Below are 19,191 nucleotides of genomic sequence, written 5' to 3'. Positions count from 1 at the left end.
CCAGTAGCTGAAGTGGCATTAACAATGTGGTTTTGTTCATATTTTCTTGCAGATAACTTGCCCAGAGCACAGCATCTTGTGTACAGCATGAAGTTTTCAGCTATCAAGGTATATTCTAGGCCTGTGTCTTAGTGTGTAGTGTTTTAACAGTATTGAAAATAGTGCCTTTAGTTATTGTTTTTTTTTAATAATGTAGATTATAAAAATGAGACTCCAGAATGAAAACCAAGCCCTGCACTGCAAAAAAATGAATGTCTTTCTTAGTTTTCTTTTGTCTTGTTTTCTAATATTAATATCTGAAAATTCTTAGATTGAGATACACTGACTTGGTTAGCAAGTGGCTTAAGATATTAAGTTTTGTTTATTGAAATAAATGATGAAAATCAAGAGGTTTTTGTTTACTTAAAACAAGTCAAAATATTTGCCTGTGCAGTAAGAAAAATAAACTTAATTCCAGTTTCAACTTGATCAACTTAATTTAAGTTAATTTTTCTTACTGCATTGGCAGATATTTTGACTTGTTTTAAGTTGACTTGTTTTTAAGTTTATCATTTATTTCAATAAACAAGACTTAATATCTTAAGCCACTTGCTTACCAAGTCAATGTATCTCAATGTGATAATTTTTAAATATTAATATTAGAAAACAAGACAAAAAACCCTAGGTAAGACAATAATTTTTTGCAGTGTGAGGGAGAAGAACCAAGCCCTGAGGGAACGTAGTGAACGAGCAGGTGAGAACATGCAGTCTTTCTTAAATTTTACTTTTTTTGTCTGTGATGTAGGTCCAATATTAACATATGCCTTTCATTTTGTAGCTTCGGATGACAGCGGCTCACTTTTGGCGTGGCTTGACAACACTTTGAGGCAGGATAAAAAGCTCCAGGAACAATTTGTAAGTGTGCTAATTTTGCCGTAGGGTAATCTAAAAAGTAAAATTAAGTTTGTATATTGCATATACAGTCTGAATCCACAGCCTGTCTCTCATTTATGTATGAGAAAATTCGGAGAAATTTATTTTGTAACACTTTTTTTTTTATTTTCAGCTTTAGAGTATCTTCTCTAATCACCTTTCCATTAATACAACCTGGACTGGTGTAGGGAATCAAGCATGTTTTAGAGACCTGTTTCTGAAGACCATTGTTCAAAGTAAGTTAGATTTTTATATTTAAGAGGAGCATCTGACCGTGAAGGCGGAAAAAGGCAGCACACAGCTGAGAGGGACCCACAGATGACCCCTTAAACCGAGGCTGACTACTGACACCCCAGCATCGCTGATAACTGGAAACCTTTCTTTATCCTGCAGTCAGTAACATCAAGAACCCTAAAGAATCCTGAAGTGTCACACTACACTCAACCAATCCACACCTCACTTTGAAAAGTACTATTCTTTTTTTTTTTTTTTTCAAATTCCCTGTGACCCTGCCTTAAGGGCAGCTCCTCGGATAGATACGGAATGGCGAGGTTGTTTGTCCTTTATACAGGTCCACGAGATAAAGTACTGATTATAAGCGCTGCTTATACATTACATTCATGTGGATCTTTGTTTTAATATCTTTAGTGTCTTTTACTGTTTTTTTTAGTCATGTGGATATGTTTTTTTTAATCATTCTGTTTATGTTGGTGTGTGGTGTTATAAGCTACTGGAACCTTGAATTTCCCCTTGAGGATCAGTAAAGTATTTGTTCATTTTTCATTCACAATAGACAGATCTTATTGCAGCAAAGTGAAAATATGGTGTTCCAGGTCAGCAGTGCCATTATAATAGTCTATTCTAGTCCAGAGCTTTACTCTAGGATAAGTGGTAATAATTTATTGTTAGAAATGACGATTTATTTGGTATGCTGCACGTTCTTTGGTACCAAATATCCTCATTACTTGATATAATGTTCACTGGTAGCCTAATTCTTTTCATCCTAGAGCGACCTCTAAATTATTAACAATTATTGTAAATGTTCTAATTTGCTTGTAATGTTTTTTTTTTTACTAGAATTTATTTGGAAACCTGCATGGCTTTATTACGTTTATATTTTTCAGTTGTTTATTTCAGTGCTCTTACATATCTTGTTTCAATGACTGTTAATGTACTTTGAAATGTGGAATAAAAACTCCAAATGGGAATTTGTCTGGTTTGTTCAATCATTATTCTTGATAAACTGCATGCTAGAAATAGCCTATGTAAATATTATATATATATATACAATAAGCGGGGGAAAATCGCTCGAAAAAAGCGTTTGCCTCCGACGGGCCGCGAAAGAGCCACCTTCAATATAAAGGCGGCCGAACGGCGGTTGGCCCGCGGCCATAAAAAGCGGCTGCCGCCGGCGGTCCGCCGTCAGACGTGTTTGCAATTACGCCTTCATGACGCTTCTACTGCCTCCAGAGCACCGCCGGTGGTCCGCCGACTCATTGCTATCTGGGGTTATGCTGACGAGGTCCCAACTGGCTTGGAGGCTTCGCTGGCCACTGCCTGTAAACACACTTGGATCCCGGTTCGCCCACCAGCTTCACACTCAGTGGGGCCGCTAAGAGGGCAAAACACACACTCCTTTAACTCTTTACCCTGCATTGACGAGATATCTCGTCAATTAAGAGAAAATGCTTCCCCCCAATGACGAGATTTTCCGTCTTTCCGCAATACCGCTATTATCCACCAGGTGGCGCAACTTTTTAAACCCGGAAGTATTGCCCTATGGCAAGCTGCTGCATGTCCGTGTCTGTTTAAAGATCGCTCTGAATGGGATCTCTATGAAAAGTCTGTCACAAAAATGGAATTATCTATTTGCAAAAACCTACCCATATTCAAAAGCTGATTGCAAAAGAACCACTAAAGGTAGGATGAAACGTTTTTTTTTTTTTTTGAAAGCAGAGGGTCTGTTTTTTCATTTGGTATATTGTATGTTTATATATTTAAAGAAGAACATTTTCTGGAAGGCATTAAACTTTGGTGAAAATCATGAAAAACGCTGGCGCTGGCTGGCAACTTTTTTAAAAAACGCTGGCGGTGAAAGAGTTAATGTTGTGCAGTCGTCATATACACATATCTGAGATTACTCACGGCTCCGTTGTCTCTGTTCACACACTCGACTCCTGGCTCACCCACCCGATTCACACTTAGTGGGGCCGCTAAGAAGGCGAAACACGCACTCCTTTAATGTTGTACAGTCGTCATATACACGTATCTGAGGTTACTCACGACTCTTGTCTCTGATCAACAAACTCGACACCCGGCTCGCCCACCCGCTTCACATTCGGTGGGGCCGCTAAGAAGGCAAAACACACAGTCCTTTAATGTTGTACAGTCGTCATGTACACGTATCTGAGGTTACTCACGGCTCTGTTGATCTGTAATCGTCGGTTCTTCCCTCTCTAGGAGTACTCCAGTGTTATCAACACGGTAGGTGCGATTCGCCCGGACTGTTGTCCACACACAGCGGTAATCCAATGTTCGAAACAGCTTCAATGTTTCCAATGCTCACCCGTTTGTTGTCTCTAACGATGTTCTCTTTCTTACAGGTCTCCAACACTTATCCACCGTTATCTCCTCTCACAACGACTCAGCCCACAGACACTTCCAGCGATCTTTTCGGTGCAAACGAACACTTCAACTTCTTACGACCAACCACGCCGTCCTTTCTCCCAGACCAGCCCCGCACTCTTTCCGCCCGCTTCCTAGAGGTTCCCGGATCAGCGGGGCCTGTAGTCTCTTCAGCGGCTGGTGGTTGTTGTGCTGCCTAAGGCAGAAGTTGACTCACCCGAAATCGCCACCCTTCTCTGCTTCTTCAGCTCACCTTTTATCTCCCTATCAATCATAGGGACCGCCCAGTCAGTGATCGCTCCCTCATTAGTGCACCTGTGATGACTTAAGCCTTAATTTCGTTGCCGTGGAGAACCAGGAAGTAAACGGGTGCTAGAAAAATACAGTCCCGGCGGAACCTCTCCTTTCCACTTTTGGTTCCGCCCTAAGTCACTCCGTGACACATACTCTCTCCAGCAAATTTTTTTTTTTGCATATATACTAATTTTCAAGTGTGTTATAAACAATCTAACCAATAGTTTCCATGCATATTCCTAGCAATAGGGAGACTTAACATAACTAAAAACATTTTAACATGCCTGACTACACTCCTCTTCAGTCACAGTTATTCCAATATCTTTCTCCCAAGAATTTAACATTTTATTAAACTGGTTATCATTGTTATTATTTAAGATATTATAAATTTGACCAATTACATTTTTAAAACTCAACTTTTCATAGACTTTCAAAATATACTCCCCGATAGGTTTAGGGTCTTGGAAGGACTGTATATTTGTTATTATATAACTTGTTATTATAAAAAAATTATTACTTGGGAGATTATAGTCCTTCGACAAATTTTCAAATGTATCTACAACATGATCCTTTAATCATTTTATGAAATCTTGTAAGGCCTTTGGTTTCCCATATCCTGAAAGTAACATTTATACGATTTGGAGTGAAATCTGGGACCTGATCAATTTCCCTCAAACAAACCGTATCAATTGGTTTTATTTTCATAATTTTACCTAATCCTTTCCAACACTTCCATGTATGGTAAATAGAGTGATTTATATGCTTAACCCTTTCCAGACCTGCCAACATTGGAATTTTTTTTTGAGTACAGTAGCATTGGCCGAAAGGACAGAACACGGGTTTTTACCATATAATTTAACATATGCATGCGCACATGCACGCGCACATGCACGCACACACACCTCTTGGTAACTTTCAAGGTAACATGATGCACATTGCACTCACTTTTTCCCCATCCTGCCATAATCTGCTTTAAAAATAATTATAATAAAATCATGTTTTACTAAATTTGCCATACATGGTGATTAATAACATTATTAATGTTAAATACTATATTCTCCAAAGTTTAGCATGTCTGGACAAACACTGTTAAAAGTGATATTACTGTTAAATAGTGGGAGATGGTTAACCCACAAATGACATTCTGTTATCATTTACTCAACCTCATATTGTGTCTAACCTTCATGATTTCTTTCGTGAGTGAAACACACACACAAAAAAAAGAGAAAAACACCACTAATAAGCTGGTGTGTGGTGAGCGTTCTGGCGCAATATGGCTGCCGTCGCATCATCCAGGTGGATGCTGCACATTGGTGGTGGTTGAGGAGATTCCCCCGTTCATATGTAAAGCACTTTGAGTACTGAGAAAAGCGCTATATAAATGTAAGGAATTATTGTTTTTTTTTCCCTGACTAGCAAAAAATACAATGGAGTGGGGACCAGACACTGTGGTTATCAACACTCTTTAAAATAACTTGTGTATCACACAATAAAGAAACTCATAAATGTTTGGATGGTCTGTTCTGTTATGTAAACTATGACTGAATTACATGTTTTAAGTTAACTATCCCTTTAAGACAGTATTTTAGAGTTAACACTGCTTTAAATTCAACCATAACTGTGACAGTAGTGCTGTTAACTGTATGTCTGTCTTTAATTTATTGTAGCTTTGTTTATAGTGCAGTACAGTACGGCATAGGCACCTATCACGTGGGCGCTCGAGACACGAGATATTCTCCATTTATAAAACTTTATTTGATGTGGTTTGTATATGACATTTTATTTTATTGACAATTATCAAGAGCGCGTTATTTCAGAACGCATTTAATCCGCTTCACTCGGATGTCAGGTGGATTCCCTTCACTGAGAGTGAACTTTCCGTTTTTATTTGACTAAAACTGGATGCTCTCCCCATGGTAAAATCATTGTACTTTTTCGTAAGTGCTCAATTATAAATGATGCTCATTTACAAATCAGAAGTACTGTAATGTTAGCGCATCTTGCGGTCAAGTGCACGTTATGAAACGGAGCCCGCGCGACCGTCGACTTCAAAGGATTAAGCTAATGCATTATTTCATTATTTGCACATCCACCCTGACCAGTTTACCTTAGCGGGTCAGACATCTTGACTCTCTGTTGAAAAAGATGGTCAGAAACTGCGGGTGGAGGAAAGAGATCACGCTGGATTTTGTGATTCCATCGATGGCAGACTCTTGTTACTGATTGGCCATACGACTTGTCAATCATCGCCAGTTTCTATGTGGTGGATGAGCCCAGTGCTATGATTGGACATATTTTTCTTTTTTCTGTTGCTTCTTTTGATTACTTCATGCGGCAAAGGGCGTCATCAGGTTTTTGCATAGTTTAGAGTGACAAATCGTACCACTGTACTTTGAGGTCAAAATGAGTACCTGCTACGCAAAATGCGTACAGGTTGGCAGGTCTGCCTTTCTACCATTTGTCCTGAGAAGATTAGGGAGGTGGGTGAGTTTATTTGACTGTTGATGACATTCTGTTCAATTTTGTTAATATGTGTGGTTTGGCTATAGCACAATGTGTAAGTTTGTAATACCAAAATTCTATTTAAACAGGGATGACTTCCAAAAAAAAACCCTGCGTTTGCACATTAGGCTTCACAGAAGGTGTGCTGAGGATGTCGGCAATTTGGCAAATAGATGGTAAGCTGTTTTAAACAACTTTGAAGAAATGTGGATGAAACCTTCAGGTGTGCTCGACTTTTAAGCAGCATGTGTGTGGCCCACATGGAAAAAACATATATGTTTCAATATAGGTTTTGATATAAGTTTTACATATATGTGACATATATAAAATTGGTCGTTTTCCTATATTATATGTAAATATATGTACATATATTTACATATATGCACATAAATGTTAACCTATATATTGTTAAAATTATTAAAATCTGTAGCTGCTAATAAATTAAACATAAATAAAGGTCCAACGAATGACAGTCTGCACCTGCAGGAGCCAGGATTCAAACCTCCAACCTTCCGATCACAAAAAAATGCAATCCCATGCACCACTGCTGGGATTCGAACACCCAACCTTCCAATCTTTAGACAACTCGCTCTACCATCTGCACTACTGACGCTGTTAAATAACACTGAGCAGTAGCTGTTAAACTAAACCATTTTGTTATACAGATCTTAACTTTTCTCCCTGTAATTGCCATACACTTTTAAAACGAATGTGTTAAAATAACACATCTAATGTGTTGTCCTTAACTTAACACAGCTCTGTGTTATTTTTGTGACAACACACTTTGTGTTGTTTTAACACATCTTGTCCCTTTTCTTTATTTTAACTCAAAATCAACACGAAATGACACATAATGTATTAAATAGGATTAACACATCCTTTCATAGAGTGTAGTTAAATTCCATAAAATGCCAATTACATGTGACACAAGTTTCATGTGTTTGCACATACCTAAGTTCTTGCATTTTTTTGTTAGTTCTTAGTTATTGCCTTGATAATAGAAAATATGAGCTGGGCATGTATGGCATTTGCCAAAGTGAGATATGAGCTACAAAATGACCAAATCCTAAAAAAAAATAAAAAAATAAGACCAAATCCTGCTTGTTCTTTCCATGAACGTAAACAGTGCAGGGGTAAATGCGTCACCTGTATAAAAATGTTCTGATTGGCCCGATCTGTCAGCGCGGTCTGACGTCGTCCGTTCTAAATACCGGTTATCCTATATTTTTCGTTCACACATAGCGCTTACCGGTAAATGACTGGTAATGGACACAAAGTTTTGTGACTTGTCAGTACTGTTGAATTTATTTGATTTACTGTTTTTTTTCATTAAATGTCACACTGCCCAGTACTGCACATATACTACTGTCACACCCCGGGGCTGGCTACTAATAGGCTAAGCCACGCCCCTTTTCAACTTCCACCTCGAGGAGGTCCCCAAAGCCAACCCAATGACCAGACAACAACGAGTGCAGGTAAGTATAAAATAAGAACTTTATTTATTTAAATATTTAAAATGAATTTGGGAAATGGGAAAGGGGCAATTAAAACTAATACTCTCGGCTCTGCCCTCCAGATAGGCCGTGGCCCGAAAGAGTATCGGGAAAGACAGGGAAGCGGGGCAACAGGGGTCCAGAGCACTGCAGACCAGGGGGTGTGAGACTCGGGCTCCTGTCTGGTCTTGACTATTCGTGGCGCCCTCCTCTTCCTCCTGGAGGCAGAAATAACAAGATGATTGTTGGACCTGAGGTGTCCCTTTAGCGTACCTTTCTCCTCGTAGATTTCTTCCTCCGTGCGTGTTCTGGGGGGGGGGGGGTGGTGTTCAACAGCTTTTCTCTATCTCACATGTATCTCTTTCCTCTCCTTTTCCTACAGGTGGCTGCAAACACAGGGAGTCGGTCACTACCAACTGCGAGGGACCTTCCCTCACCTTCCCTTGGAACGGAGTCGGGTAAGTATAGGGTTCCTTCCTTCTTCTCTCTCTGGCTCTTTCTCCACAGACAGCAGCTGGAACACGGAGACACAGTTATTTGGACTTGGTCTGTTCTCAACTCTCCGCTGGATTCAACGTACGGTACGTAAGTACAGCTGCGCACGGCTTCCCCTCGTGTCGCTCACTCTCGCTCTCTCTTTCTCCACAGGCAGCAGCTGGAAACACGGAGACACAGTTATTTGGACTTAGTCTGTTCTCACCTTTCCGCTGGATTCAACATACGGTACGTAAGTACGGGCTGCGCACGGCTTCTCCTCGTGTCGCTCCTCTCGCTCTCTCTCTCTCTGCAGGCAGTAGCTGGGACACAAGACACAGTTGATTGAACTTCGTCTGTTCTTAGCTCTCCGCTGGATTCAACGTACGGTACGTACGGGCTGTACACAGCTTCCCTTGGTGTCACTCACTCTCTCTCTCTCTTCCTCTCTATAGGTAATGGCGGGGACACAAAACACAATTACTTTGGACTGGTATATTCTCACCTCTCCACTGGATGCAACGTACAGTAAGTACGGGGTGAACACGGTTGTTCCTCTCGTGGTGCTTCACACGTTCCAATTCTATACAGCACGTTCTCTGTTCCTGTCAATCAGATGGCTTAGATAACTCAACTCGGGTTTAATAGGGTGGCGGACTTACGACAACTGGTCTGGCTCGATATGTCGGATGGAGCAAGCGGTTCCAATGTAGCGTCGGGGGCAAACCCTCTCAACGAGCTCGGTGGTTGCAGAGGGGTGGAAACGTCGCACTGTCTCACCGGGCCGAGCGCTGCCCTCTCCTCGCTACCCGTTGGGCGATCGAACACCGGACAGGGGCGCCCCTTTGTAGAGACCTCGGGACAGGCAGGATTTGCTACACCTCTCTCTCTGCAACAGTAAGTATTACACAGATGAAAGCATCAACGACAGTGACCCCTGGTCGTACTCACACATCCGCAATTCCTCCAGCTCTTCACCGCCCCTCTTTGATCCACCCAAATGTCCAGACGGGGAAATCGTTCCGGGGCACCGCACCGTCACCCTAGGCCTGAAACGTGTTCACAGCATATATAGGACTGGTTTCACTAAAACCGACAGTATCTTCGTCCTCCTGCGACGAGGTGTATGAAGGCGGGGGTTTGTCTGACAAGACACACAGCAATACACAGCACCACATCAAAGTGAAAGTTTCCACAGCACAAAGACTCACCCACCACACTCTAGTGTACACATAGGACGCCCGTCTCCATCCACTCCGCCAGGGTCTGTTCGGCGATGGATAATACGGCCTTGTCAGTAGTTTCGTCGCTGTGATTAGTTTCCGCCAATGTTCCTTCAGCTCACCCACCACGCTATCTTAGGGGTAGGGCCGGCCTCTTTCCTTGGGAGGTGTCCGCTATGAAGACAGGTTAGTAAATAATGCGTCCTCAACTCAATATTTATACTCACGGATGCTGTAAGCCTTTCTTCCAACTATCCTCTGTTTTGGTTCACACAACAGTCGACTCCAGCCACTCAAACGGGCGTCTCTTCCCCCAACAGGGTTACACAGCAATCTTCTATATCTCAATCACTTTCATGTATGTATGTACTCAAGCTTACTCCGTTTCCTCTCCTTTGTTGTGTTTCAGTTTCTAACGTTTCCGTTCCTTCTTCGACCATTAAGGTTTACAAAGTCCACACAGCCATATAAGCTTCAGCCTGAGAGAGAGATAAACAGCCCACAACCAGCGTACCAGACGGAGACAACGCAGCACTTCAACACTGCACACCAATACACCACAACTGTGATTTAAACTGGTCTGAAATAATGCCCTGTTTAGCGTGTCCTCCAATCGCCAGCCGTTTTCCTTAACTACACCCAGCTGCGCTTAATTTGTTGATTTCTCCTCCCGCAGCGCTACCGGAAGTCCGGTGTTCCTCTTTTCCGGTCCAGGTGGAAACCTTCCGGGCGGAACCAAACTTCCCTAACTTTGGTTCCGCCCCTGAAAAGATCGTCACCTTGTGACACTACTATGGAGCAGGACACAATAGACATCATCAGCATTGTCACTGTGGACAAGAGGCAGACTGACCGTAAGAGTGTGGCCATGGAGAAGTATGCATTCATAAAGACCTTTGATAGACTCATGGGGGAGCTAAACATCAAAGAAATAGTAACCAATGTCCACGTGCAGATTGCTTCTCTAATGCGTAAGAATAAATTCATGATTTTGTTTTGATATTTGAGGGAGAATTTTTTTTCATGTGTGTTTGGTTGTTGCTCATTAGATCCAGAGAAAGGGAGATACATGGACCAGGGTGTAGTCCATTCCCTGGACATCTGGCATGCAGCTAAGAATCTGACCAAGAGACTACATGCGGTAAGACAAAAACACAGTTAATTTGGTTTATTTTATTGAGTACTACTTTACTGTTTAACAGTTTTTCCTAAAAACACTATTTGACTTTGCTCCACAGGATGGGACGACATCTGGTCAGTCACAATTACTTGTTTGGCTGAAGGATGTTGTCAACCACTTTTGGTTTTCTTGTCAGAAAGCAGGCAACCGGGAGGAGTTCATGGTTAATATGACACATAAAAATACATGCAGTATCAGATGAAAATTGATCATTTCAAATTTGACTCCTATAATATTGGCGTTCTCAGATGTGTATGCTATGGCCTGCATATAATGTTGTATTTTAACTTGACATGCATTTTGACTATAATTTACTTTACTCAGTGTATCTGGCGAGGTGTATTGCACCATGTTTGTGGAGAGCACGAATGGTCCCTTCGCAGATGCCTCCATGCACCTCTGGATGAGGAAACCGCATACAAAGAAGTCATACCACCTGGCTCTGCTTCACATGAGGCTTCCTCACAAATTGTGCTAAACAGGAGGTGGCTGAAAGATGTGGAGAAGTTTCTTACCTTTCGGTAAGGGTGCTAAAGTTCTTATAGTTGCTAAATGTGTTGTTAGTACAAGCCAAGGCTGATTCTGTGAATAAAATGTTTTACATCTTCAACAACAATTAACTTTCCAAATGAACTAAAACCACAGATAATTGCAATGTTTTATTCTTTGTACATACAGGCATAGCTCTTGCACTTGATATTTTCTGAAGATAGCTGATCTTCGGGGAATCTGATAATCTCTTTGTGGTGTAGGTCAACTTCTGAGTTGGAATCCTTCCAGAATCATATTCTTATGTATGCAGGCAAACGGTTTTCCTTTTCGCCACCTGTTTATGAGGCTAGGACTTTTCTAGCAGCCTAAGACTACAACCATCATAACCACCGAGCAGTGCATGTAAACCGGAAAGGCAATGTTTCATAAGTCACTGTTGTAAATGATTGATATTTGTATGTCCTGAAAAATGTGCCTATCTTTTCTTATTTTGTCAACTTATGTCGTATGTTGTTTTGTAGACAAAAACGAGTCTGTAGCAAGAAGTCACAGCGTTTCCATGTCTACACAGTGAAGGAGCAAAAAGACTACAGTTACATCCCTCAACTGCAGACTAAAATATTACAGAGTTGACTTAATTACATACATGTTACTTTTCAATAAATATTTTTTCAGAATGGCTTAGGAACGTTTTTATTTTCAGATGTGGTAAACTGTACATTTTAATTTACTCTAAACACTGCTTCTTTGAAGCCAACATAGTTCCCAAATGGGTCAGGGAATGTGGCTGTTATAGAGTGCAAAGATGTCGTTCCATGTCTGGCAAGCTAAGCGGAGGATGCCTTCATCCAGACAGTACAGTTCCATGTGGGTGCTCCTGCTGAGATAATCTGCTGGATTCTGTCTGCAGCATTTGTTCTCCAGATCAGTAGGCATTATTCTGCAGTTTAGAGAGGTGCACCATGCTGGATGACCTCTGTTTGGTGTGGCTGGTCCTGGTGTGGCCGGTCTCTATTCCATTACATCTAGAAAAACAACTGGAAGACGAGTGACCACCCTCTGAAGTACCTCATCCTTCTCCTCCAGGGATAGCTGCTGTAACTGTGCCTGAAAGTGTAACAGCAGTCATTATTTATTTTATGTCTATTTGGGTGTGTGCTGTTTTCTAGATGTGACCATTATGACAAACCTGTATCTCTGCTGTCCTGGCAGCAGTCAGCTCCTCCACTCTCAGGCTGCGTTTACACTTGGCATTAACATGCAATCTCGGTGATCCGTTCACGGAGATCGGATCATCAGTATATCAGGACACGGCGCGTTTACATTTGTCAACATCAAAGTGGCTTTTGTGTCTGGATGTGTGATCGGATCCCGTGCGGGGAGACACGCTGGATGAATAGCTGTCAATCACAAATGGCTACAGCTATTGTCAGCCACATTAAGTTTTATGTCACTGACACCCAAACTTTATAAACTCAAGATGATGTCAACATATCAAGGAAGCACGTATGCGCGGTACCATGGTAAACCATGGAAAAAACTGTAAAACCTTTGAAAACAACTGCAAGTAAACAATAAATAACACAATTGTTTAAAAACAACTAGGACATAAACTGTGTTAATTAATGCTTAGATCTGCTCCTAATGTGTTTGCTAGTAGTTGTGTTATGTTTTAAATTACAAAACATGATGTTCGCCATGAAAACCATAACGGTCTATTAAAAGCGATTCCCGTTGAGAAAAGAGTGTCTCTGGCTATGTATTGGTTTGCCACAGGTGACTGCCTCCGAACAATTGCCCACCTTTTCGGTGTCAGCAAAGCCATAGTTTGGCAAAGTGTCCATGAGGTGGCATCCGTGCTAAAATCTCTTACCCGTCAGCACATAAGTTTACCCACCAGAGATAGACTGAAGGAGGTGACGCGCGGGTATGAAGGGAGATGTGGTTTCCCTTAGTGCGCTGTGCGCTGGGGTGATAAATGGGACCCATATTCCGGTTTAATCCCCCAGAGACAACCCCTCAGACTACTACAATAGGAAAGGCTGGCACTCAATCTTACTACAGGCAGTTGTTGATCATCGGGGCTGGTGTGAAGCTTAAAATGTTGTAAAAATTTATTGTTAGCTGCATTTCACCTAGTGATTACCAGTGTTATGTCAAATTACCAAATTATGTCAAAGCTTATGGGGGTCCCCTAGCTTACCCCCCTCCCTCATTATAGGGTCGCTGTGGTTTTACAAAGTAAGATGTGATCCTGGTTTTAATCAAAGAAACCCCAAATTACCCTTAACTCAAACCCTAAACATTTTTTACCCCTCAAATTAGTGTGAAACACTGGCAAGGCCAGAAATTTTACAGAGTATAGGGGTGAAGGGTGGACCTTTATGCTTACTGTAAATAACATAATTTTACTATATACTAGTGATTAAAGTGATTACATTGCTTTTTTTGTCATAGATCAAATCATTTTCTCTGTAGTATTTTAATTTTAATAAAGAGGGACCCCCCTAATTTATACTTTTATGCTTTATTGCTTATAGGAGATCCGGGACTCCCCAGAATTCAAACACGGGTGATTAATGCACAACTTTCTATCCGAAATGACGTAATTTAATGAACTACAAATTAAATCAATACTGTTGGTATAATTTATCATTATTCTCCTGTTTATCACTGACAATATGCTTTGAATCACCCTGTATTGTAGTAAGTGACAAACAAATAAAAGTGCCTTGACTTCATACTTTAAGATTTACCAAAATAAATATTGTTTGGCCAGGTAGCGTACACGATGCACGCATGTTGCAGAACTCTGCTATATATATATCACAAGAATATTATTATAAACATGAACCTCGATTAAAGGGGAGAGGGGGTGGTGTAGCTACAATATACAACACAATTTTTAAAGTAAACCAAAAATCTGAGCTTAAATTTAAATCATTTAAACTAATGTTGTTAAATATGGAAATAACTGATCGTAACCACAAACAGCTTTCTTTTGCCTTAGTGACAATCTATAGACCACCGGGCCACCATGCAGATTTCCTTAAAGAAATAGCAGATTTCCTGTCTGAGCTTGTAGTCACTGTAGATAAAGCTCTTATTGTTGGTGATTTTAATATCCATGTGGATAACCCAAAATATGCATTAGGACGTGCGTTTATGGATGTTCTAAATTCTCTCAATATTAGACAAAACGTGACAGGGCCAACGCATACTCGTAAGCACACATTAGACTTAATTCTGTCACTCGGACTCAATATTAATGACGTCGAAATATCACCTCAGAGTGATGCAGTTTCTGACCATTACCTTGTGTCATACACTGTACTTCTAGATAGGATCACTCAATCCACAACATGCTACCGACTAGCCAGAACAATAATTTCCACCACTAAAGATAGCTTTATTAGCACTCTTCCAGACCTGTCCCAAATGAAACATGTAGCAGATAACTGTGACGATCTAGATATTGTAATAGAAAACCTAAACAATGTCTGTTCTAACACATTGGATGCCGTTGCTCCCATTCGAAAAAAGAGATTCAAAGAAAAACCACCAGCTCCATGGTATGACCATCACACCGCAGCCCTTAAAAAGGCAGCTAGAAAAATGGAAAGAAATTATAGAAGCACAAAGTAAGAAGTATGGCGTGCAGCATGGAAAGAGAGTGTTAAACACTACAGACAGGCTATTAAAACCGCCAGATCTACATATCTTAGCAAGCTTATAAATGAGAATCATAATAACCCTCGTTTCCACTTTAGCACAGTTGCGAAACTGACTAGAAACAAAGAACAAACAGAAACCAATAGTAAACTTCAACACAATAGTAACGACTTCATGAACTTCTTTTCTAACAAAATTTCGGCTATTAGGGAAAACATCGTAGCTACCCAGGCAGCCACCACTCTACCCATTAGTTCACTTAACACTAGACTACCATACGAACATCTTGATTCATTTAAAACTACTACAAGATAATAGATAGTTGCTTTATAGCAACGCCCAGAGCTGTGTTCGCATCAACGGCAGAGACTCAGACTGGTTTCCCATCTCCAGTGGCGTTCGCCAGGGCTGCGTGGCCGCACCTGACCTCTTCAACTGCATCATTGACCATCTGATGTCTAGGGTCTGTGAGCGGGTTCCCGGAGTGTCCTTCGGCAATTACCACCTGACTGACCTGGAGTACGCTGACGACACCATCCTGCTCAGCACGTCCTACAGCCAGCTGAGAGATGCTCTGGGCATATACAGAGAAGAGGCGGAGAAGCTCGGCCTCCAGGTGAGCTGGACGAAAACCAAGTTCATGTATGTCGGAGACAGACTACATCCACCTTCCCTGAAGCTTGTCAATGACATCGTGGAGCATGTAAAGAACTTTGCCTATCTGAGATCTATAGTGACAGAAACGGGGACCTTAAACCAGAGATAACCCGCAGAAGAGCCCTAGCTGCTTCAGCTCTACAGTCTCTCTGGAAACCACTCTGGCGGCACCAGACTATCTCACGTAAGACGAAGCTTCGAAATTACAACTCAGCCGTACTCTCCATCCTGCTTTATGGCTCTGAGACCTGCCCCTTAAATAAGACACTAGCTGCAAGAATAGATGGCTTTGATAGCAGGGCTATCAGAACCATCGAGAACATCAGGTGGCCCCAGCGAGTTTCCAATCAAATTCTTAGAGCCCGCACGTGCCAGCCCAGAGCATCCTCCCTGGCGGCACAACGTCGTACCCGCTGGCTCGGCCATGTCCTCCGCCTCCCTTCTGACCATCCTACGAGAGCTATTCTCCAGTTTGATCCAAGGGCCACAGGCTGGAGACGACCATGAGGTAAACCTTGCACCCGATGGCTTGACGTCCTTGCAGGCGACCTACAACAACATGGAGTTGCTATAGAGGATGCAGAGCAGCTGGCACAAGATCGTCAGCACTGGCAACAACTGGTCCATCTGGTCGGCTCAACGCACAGGGATGGGACATCTCCCTACCCATCGCAGGAGCCAAATTGATTGATTGATTGACAATAGATGAGCTCTCTAAACTAGTCACATCATCCAAATCATCGTCCTGTATATTAGACCCCGTTCCCACAAAACTACTTAAAGAGGTATTCCCTGTAGTGTCAACCCCGGTTCTTAATATCTTTAACTCATCGCTAGAAATAGGATACGTTCCAACAGCTTTCAAACTAGCAGTTATTAAACCGCTGATTAAAAAACCACAGCTTGATCAAGGAGAGCTTAATAACTTTAAACCAATCTCAAATCTCCCTTTTCTTTCGAAAATATTAGAAAACGTAGTGGCAAGCCAGTTATGCACATTCTTGACAAATAATAGTACATATGAAAAGTTCCAATCAGGATTCAGGCCCCACCATAGCACAGAAACAGCGTTGCTTAGAGTTACAAATGACCTCCTATTAACATCCGATCGTGGTGAAATCTCAATTCTTATATTACTAATCCTTAGTGCAGCCTTTGACACAATAGATCACACAATCTTACTCAATAGACTAGAAAACTATGTTGGTATCAGTGGTCAGGCGCTAGCCTGGTTTAGGTCATATCTAACCAATCGCTATCACTTTGTTTATGTAAATGAGGAAGAGTCATATCACTCCCTGGTTAAATACGGTGTACCGCAGGGATCAGTTTTAGGTCCTATCCTGTTCTCGTTATACATGTTACCCCTAGGAGACATTATCAGGAAACATAACATAAGTTTTCACTGCTATGCGGATGATACCCAGCTTTACATCTCCTCGCATCCCAGCAAACACACACGTTTTCTAAGCTAAAAGACTGCATTAGCGATTTTAGTGACTGAATGGCACATAACTTTCTTAAGCTCAACTCTAATAAGACAGAGATACTTATTATTGAACCAAATCGCTACAAACATAATATGTCAGATTACAAATTGCACATAGATGGCTGTACTGTGGTGCCATCTTCCACGGTTAGGAACTTAGGTGTGATGTTCGACAGCAACTTATCCTTTGATAGTCATATCGCCAACGTCTGCCGCACAGCATTCTTCCATCTTAGAAATATCTCAAAAATACGCCATATACTGTCTACATCTGATGCAGAGAAGCTTATTCATGCTTTTATGACCTCTAGAATAGACTATTGTAACTCGCTACTCGGGGGATGCCATTCAAATCAGGTCAACAAGCTTCAGCTAGTTCAAAACGCTTCTGCAAGGGTACTTACTCGATCTAAGAAGTATGACCACATAAGCCCAATTCTGCCATCTTTACACTGGCTACCAGTTAAATATTGCATATAATTTAAAATATCACTAATCACCTACAAAGCTTTAAATGGCTTAGCACCCTCATATCTTAGAGAATTACTATCAGAATACAATCCATCACGCACACTATGGTCGCAAAATTATGGCCTATTGATTATCCCTAGACTATCAAAAGTGTCTAAAAGTGGAAGATCCTTTTCCTACTTAGCCCCTAAGCTCTGGAATGATTTACCAACCGATGTCCGAGAATCAGACACAGTCGATCATTTTAAATCTAGACTTAAAACTTTTCTCTTCAACAAAGCATTCGCATAATTTGTCTAGTAAAGGTACTTAACTCGCAATAGTTATTTTTACAGAACAAAGCACTCACGGTCATAACACAGACCAATCAAATAAATATTAAAGTAGATGGCCACCAGTAATAAAATATTAAACCATTAAATCTATATTATACACACATTATACACAACTCATTAAAAGATAAAAATTTTACTAGTTATTATTAATGATATTCATTACCTACAGCAGAGTTCATAAAATATCACTGTTGACTATATTCATAAAATGTCCAAAAATGTTAAAAGAAACAGTAATTTCATCGATTTACCAGCAGGTGCCATTGAAATGAATGGGCTTCAGTGCTGCGTTTGGAACTATGGTTCACTACATGACACGCTGTTACTTCCGCATTCCATTCTTACAACGGACGTCTATGTGAGTGTCATAACTCTCTTATTATAAGATTCTGACCCTGCCTATCCATTGCTGAATTGGCTCATGAAGCCTTATTCTGACCATGGAAGCCTTACAAGGGAGCAGAAATACTTTAACCAGAGGCTGAGCAAGGCCAGAGTATCTGTTGAGTGTGTCTTTGGAAGGCTAAAAGGCAAGTGGAGATGCCTTCGAAAGCAACTTGATGTACATCTGGAAAATGTTCCAAATATTGTGAGTGCTTGTTGTGTTTTACACAACATTTTTGAGATGCAAGGAGAGAGATTTGAGGATGACTGGTACACCCACTGTGACAACACTGCTGACACCGATGTTACAGACAACCACAACACACTGGGCCTAAATCACATTCGGGAAGCTTTAACAGCTTTTTTTAGTCAAGACATGTAATGTAATGAACCACTTTCAATGTATTGTACATAAGTTGTAATTCTAAAATTTCCAAATTAACATGTAGTCTGTCATAAATAATTTTTGTAAATATATTTATTTGATCATTTACAAATATAACAACAAAATGTCTCTATTAAAATACTTTCTTTGTATAACATTTTTCAGAAAAAAATTACATTCAGTGTGTCAAGAGTTAATCTAAAACAACAAGAGATTGACATCAAAAATATCAAAGCAGTAAATTATATTTCTGTGCTACTTATTTAAACATATTAGTGGTTGGAATGCATTTTATCCAATCTATTCTGCTTATCTGTGTGGTTGACTTGGCTTGGAGGTAAGGCAATCATTTCGTTAATGGAAGGAAAGACAAAGTGAGATTGAGGAAAAGGAAAATGGGGCACTGATGAATGGTGGAAATGAGGACCACTGTAAATAGGAGGTGTGTTGTGCTGTGGTGCAAGGTGTGTGGATGAGGGTTGACTGGTTGCAAAAGCATTCACAGAGACATTAAAGAGCCTTAATTAATGTTCATGTTGCGCCGCCTGCATGTGAAGCTGTAGCTTGGCTTCTTGCTCAAACTGAGCAGTCATGGTCTTAGTT

The 19,191-nt window shown here is 41.0% G+C and overlaps 1 long non-coding RNA gene across 1 annotated transcript; it reads left to right on the top strand.

The window, feature by feature from the left end:
* The first annotated feature begins 624 nt into the window (after nt 1-624).
* LOC135765461 (uncharacterized) lies at nt 625-1,149 on the top strand. The gene is made up of 3 exons (XR_010540749.2): nt 625-733; nt 818-894; nt 1,046-1,149. It is a non-coding gene; the product is annotated as an uncharacterized lncRNA (long non-coding RNA).
* The last annotated feature ends 18,042 nt before the right edge of the window (nt 1,150-19,191 follow it).

This window comes from Paramisgurnus dabryanus, chromosome 6 (genome assembly GCF_030506205.2).
Source record: "Paramisgurnus dabryanus chromosome 6, PD_genome_1.1, whole genome shotgun sequence".
NCBI lineage: Eukaryota > Metazoa > Chordata > Actinopteri > Cypriniformes > Cobitidae > Paramisgurnus > Paramisgurnus dabryanus.
Note: the sequence above shows the minus strand (reverse complement) of the source record. Positions and strands in the feature narration are given on the sequence as shown.